Here is a 6000-nt window from a genome sequence, read left to right as displayed (position 1 = left end):
CAGGCTCAGTGACTTAGGTATCACATTAGCATGTGTTACTGGGAAACAGTCCAGAGTCCAAGTTCAAGGATTTCTTACAACTTTCGTTTTTACTTTATAGTGAAGTTTAAAGTTTTTGAAATATGTACTTGTCACTGTAATCTTTTGAGACTTCGTTTTCTTACTGAGGTTAAAATTGTCCAGCTATGCTAATGAGTTGATGGTATGTGAGCTCTATGAGCCAAACACTAAGCTAAATGCTTTATGTATATGATCTTAATTCTCTTGATAGCCCAACAGACTGACGGCTATTATCCTCACTCTTTATAAGGAAAGTGGTGTGGTTACATGAGGTTATGACAAGCCTGCCCGAGGACCCACAGATCGTAAATCAGCAGTAAGGCCAGAATTTATGAAATCCTTGCAGTTTGACTATAGAGCCATGTCCTTAATTGCTATCATATACTGGCCATTCAACTTTTTCCGTGACTTGGCCATGAAGAATCATGGTAAATATTTGCTATTCTTCCTAATGGAGAATTGGCATTTTTGCTCATTCTATAGGATTTCTTATTTTATTCTCTTGACAATATTGCAAGGTGGGTTAAGCTCCTCCCATTTTGCTGTTTTACAAAATGCAAAGAAAATGAGAAAAACCTCCACTGGACTAGATGATCCTAGGTCAGGGTTCCCCAGAGTGTGTTCCCCAGAATTCTGATAAAAGCCTCCATGGGAACTGAGTATTAGAACTCATCTCAGAAGGTCACAGGGCAGCTACTAGTGAGGAAAGGCTCTAAGAAGGTCTGTCATTAAAAGAAAATGTTTGGTACCATTAACAGTACTATTACCATGAACAATATCAAAGTACCATTAAAGGAACAGATACTTACAGAGTATGATAGGCAGAACTTGAAGTTGATTACCTTGCCCTCCCACCCCCTAGTATCTACATCTGTATTATTTTTCACACTGCTGATAAAGACATACCCAAGTCTTAAGAAAGAGGATTAATTGGACTTGCAGTTTCATGTGGCTGGGAAGCCTCACCATCATGGTGGGAAACAAGGAGGAGCAAGTCATGTCTTACATGGATGGCAGTGTGTCCAGAGTTGGTTCCTTCTGGTGGGTTTGTGGTCTCGCTGACTTCAAAGAATGAAGCTGCAGACTTTCGCGGTGAGTGTTACAGCTCTTAAAAGTGGCGTGGACCCAAAGAGTGAGCAGCAGCAAGATTTATCCTGAAGAGTGAAAGAACAAAACTTCCATGGCGTGGAAGGGGACCTTGAGTGGGTTGCCGCTGCTGGCTAAGAGATGGCCAGCTTTTATTCCCTTATTTGTCCCCACCCATGTCGTGCTGATTGGTCCATTTTACAAACCTCTAGTTAGCTACAGAGTGCTGATTGGTGCGTTTTTACAGAGCACTGATTGGTGCATTTTACAAACCTCTAGCTAGCTACAGAGAGCTGATTGGTGTGTTTTACCATCCTAGCTACAGAGTGCTGATTGGTGCATTTTACAGTCCTCTTGTAAGACAGAAAAGTTCTCCAAGTCCCCACTCAACCCACGAAGTCCAGCTGGCTTCACCTCTCAGCAGCAAGCAAAATAAGAGAACTTGTGCAGTGGAACTCCTCTTTTTAAAACCATCAGATCTCGTGATACTCATTCCCTGTCAGGAGAACAGTGCAGGAAAGACCCGCCCCCATAATTCAATCACCTCTCACCAGGTTCGTCTTACAACATGTGGCAATTGTGGGAGTTACAATTCAAGATGAGATTTGGGTGGGGACACAGGTGAACTGTATCAACACCCTTATAGAATCTCCTTCCCTTGAGTTTGCATGGAACCTGTGATTTGCTTCAAACCAGTAAAATATGACAAGGTGAAGGGATTGATTCTGCATATACAATTAAGGTCCCAAATTTGTTGGCTTTGAGTTCACAGATGATCCTGTATGGCCCTAGCCTAATCCTGTGTGCCCTTTATAAGAGGGTCCTGACCTTCCATGAAGGGAGGAGTATGCTGCCACGCTGTGAGATGGCCTGTGAGCACGGAAGAGGACTCTGAGATTCAGCAGGGAATAGAGCCTGCTGACAAAAGGATTGCAGGATTGTGAGACCCCAGGCAAACAGCACAGCCAAGGGATGTTCAGATTGCTGACCCATGGAAACTATGAGATAGTAAATGTACGTTGTCTTAAGCCCCAAAGTTTGTGGTAACTTATTATGCAGTAATAAAAAAATCCAGAGACCTTCTGTAAATGACCCAAGGTCATTTCACACAGCTAAGCAGCAGAAACTCTACTCATAGCTCCAGAGAAATTGAGGCATATACCCAACCATGCCCATACTTAGTGATACGGGAGGGGGGCAGGGAAATGCTAGGTAGAGAAGGTCTGGGTCCCTGGTGAGGGCTCCACCCTTGGGCTTGTGTCCATGGACCTGTGTGAGAACAGGCACTCCTGTTTTTGCACCAAAATGTTGCATTTTCCAAGACCACTCTGGCCTGCCACAATCCAACGTGTGCCCATAAAAACCTGAGACCCTAGTGTGCACAGATACAAGCAGCTAAATATGAAGAGAGAGCAGAAGAACACACTGACATACAGTAGCAGACACCGGCAGACCATCGAGGCAGGACGAGATATAGAATTTAGTCGAGACAGGCCAGGCGCGGTGGCTCACGCCTGTAATCCCAGCATTTTGGGAGGCCGAGGCCGGCGGATCACAAGGTCAGGAGATCCAGATCCAGACCATCCTGGCTAACACGGTGAAACCCCATCTCTACTAAAAAAAACAAAAAATTAGCCGGGCGTGGTGGCGGGCGCCTGTAGTCCCAGCTACTCAGGAGGCTGAGGCAGGAGAATGGCGTGAACTCGGGAGGCGGAGGTTGCGGTGAGCCGAGATCGTGCCACTGCACTGCAGCCTAGGCAACAAAGCAAGACTCTGTCTCAAAAAAAAAAAAAAAAAAAAAAAAGAATTTAGTCAGGACAGTCAAAGGAGAGTCCAGCTGGTGGGCGGCCTGACTCCCGGGGAAGATCACCTTCCCACTCCATCCCCCTTCTGGCTGCCCACCCACTTCACTGAGAGCCACCTCCACCACTCAGTAAAATCTTGCACCCATCCTCTAAGCCCATGCATGATCCAATTTTTCTGGTACACTTAGGGCAAGCACCCGGGATACAGAAAGGCCTCTGTATTAGTTTGTTCCTTACGGTAAGATAGAAGGTCTAATTGAGCAATTAATACAAGCTGCCTGCAGACGGCAAAACTGACAGAGTGCACTGTAATACACACCCACTGGGGCTTTGGGAGCTGTAAACATTCAACCCCAGACACTGCTGTGGGGTGGGAGCCCAAAAACACTCCTTATAACCTGCCTGTCTGTATGCTTCCCCTAGGGGTTTGAGCAGCAGGGCACCAAAGAAGTGAGCCACACCCCTGTTGCACGCCCTGCAGGAGGAATAAGGGAAAACTCCTCCCGCTTCATTAGTCTAGTGCCTGTCACGTCGCTGGGGCACAATCAAAACGTGTTGAACAAATAAAGGCAGGGTTTGAACCCAGGTCTGTCCCTTTCATCACACCATATTTTCCTCTTCTACTCTAACATCCTGGGTCATGCTCTACGCTGGAGCTGTGTGTCTGTGAAGCAAGCACACCTTACCTTTGAACTTAACCTTCAGTTCATCAACATATCTGCAAATATTTACTAAGTGTGGCTAAATTCTCTGCCTGACTTGGGAAAACACAAGAATAAGATGTAACTCTTGCCATGAAGTAGATAAGTTTTTTTGAAAAAAGAGGAGTTAAATGACCATGAAGCGGTCGTGATTACAGGAGGCAGATATATTTACGTGAGTCAGTGTCTGTGCAGACCACTTCCCCAGCTGAAGGCTGTGATGCAAGGGGCCCTCTAATCCATATGTGAATTGCAGAGATTGACTGTGAATTTGAGGAAACAGCATCTCACATGGACGTCCACCTCTAAATGGTTGTTTCATAGATACTTAGGTCAGGTGTTCTTTAGGGTGAAAGTAAGTGTAGCGATATCTGGGCCAAAGATTTTCTCTTTTTTATCAACAGACCTTCCCAGAGTAGCTGCCCTACGACCTTCTGGGATGAACTCTATTATTATTATTATTTGGGGGAGGGGGGTGGTGGGTGGATGGAGTCTTGCTCTTGTCACCCAGGCTGGAGGGTAATGGCGCAATCTCGGCTCACTCCAAACTCCACCACCCGGGTTCAAATGATTCTCTTGCCTCACCTTCCTGAGTAGCTAGGTTTACAGGTGCGCACCACCAGACCCAGCTAATTTTTGTACTTTTAGTAGAGATGGGGTTTCACCATGTTCACCAGGCTGGTCTCAAACTCCTGACCTCAGGTGATTTGCCCGCCTCGACCTCACAAAGTGCTGGGATTACAGGCGTGAGCCACCATACCTGGCCATGGGATGAATTCTAATACTCAGTTCTTATGGAGGATTTTGGCAGTGAATTCTGGGGAACACATTCTGGGGACCCCTGATCTAGGATCATCTAGTTGAGTGATTTTTTTTCCCATTACCATTTTAAACTCATTATTATACTTAAAAATTAAGGGAGGCTGAGGCAGGTGGATCACTTGAGGTCTGGAGTTTGAGACCGAGCCTGGACAACATGGCGAAACCTCATCTCTACTAAAAATTCAAAAATTAACCAGGCATGGTGGCCCACACCTATAATCCCAGCTACTCGGGAGGCTGAGACACGAGAGTTGCTTGAACCTGGGAGGCAGAGGTTGCAGAGTCAAGATTGTGCCACTGCACTCCAGCCTAGGTGACAGAGTGAGATTCCATCTCAAAAATAAATAAATAAATAAATAAAAATTAAGATGTAATTCAACTATCATAAAAGTAACCATTTCAAAGTGTACAAGTCAGTATTTTTTTTTTTTTTTTTAGTATCTTCATGAGTTGTGCAACAATCACTACTATCAAATTCCGGGACATTTTCATTTCCTTAAAAGGAAACTCATACCTATCAGTCACTCCTCATTCCTCCTCCCTGTATCCCGGATCTGCCCATTTTTTGTATAGACTAATTGAATCTGGATACTTCATATTAATGGAATTATAGAATATGTGAACTTCTGTCTTTGGCATCTTTCAATTAGCAACTACTTTTCGAGACTGATTGGTCCAGATGGTTTTAAACTTCAGGATACATCAGAACCTCTTGGGAATCTTATTGAAGTGCAGTTTTTCTGGCTCCTCTAAAATTGTTGGTGTGGTTTGTCTGGGGTGGGAATCAAGAATCTATCTGTTTGGGCTGGGTGCTGTGGCTCACACCTGTACTCCTAGCACTTTGGGAGGCCAAAGTGGGAGGATCACTTGAGGTCAGGAGTTCGAGACCAGCCTGGCCAAGATGGCGAAACCCTGTCTCTACTAAAAATACAAAAATCAGGTGGGTGTAGTGGCATACACCTGTAGTCCCAGCTACTTAGGAGGCTGAGGCAGGAGAATTGCTTGAACCTGGGAGGCAGAGGTTGCAGTGAGCCAAGATGGTGCCACTGCACTCCAGCCTGGGCAACCAAGAGGAACTCCATCTCAAAAAAAAAAAAAGACCGAATCTACCTGTTTGACAAGTTCTCTGGGTGACTCTGTTGCAGGCAGACCAGGGACCAACGTTGAGATCCTCCAGCCTAGTTCAATGCTTTCCTTTTGCATAGGAGGAGGTTGAGGCTCAAAGAGGAAAAGTGGTGTCATGGAGGTCACACAGCTGACAACACTCCATCCAGGGCTTGTCCTGGGTTTGAGATGTGAGGCTCAGGCTTCTGTCTCTCACTCTTTGGACCCAGTACTATAGTGATTTAGGAGCTAAGAAGAAATTACTTAGATAGTGAGGCTATGGAAGTCTGTTAGAAACGAGCTCAGAATTGAAAGGAAAATGAGCACTCAAAGGATTTCTCAGCAAGGCAAATTTACTTCTGAAGAAGGGTGCTGCTAACACTTCTGGCAGCTGCAAGAGCACACCAAACAAAGGAGAGGAG

This window comes from Pongo pygmaeus, chromosome 18 (genome assembly GCF_028885625.2).
Source record: "Pongo pygmaeus isolate AG05252 chromosome 18, NHGRI_mPonPyg2-v2.0_pri, whole genome shotgun sequence".
NCBI classification, from domain to species: domain Eukaryota; kingdom Metazoa; phylum Chordata; class Mammalia; order Primates; family Hominidae; genus Pongo; species Pongo pygmaeus.
This window is presented reverse-complemented; position numbering follows the sequence as displayed.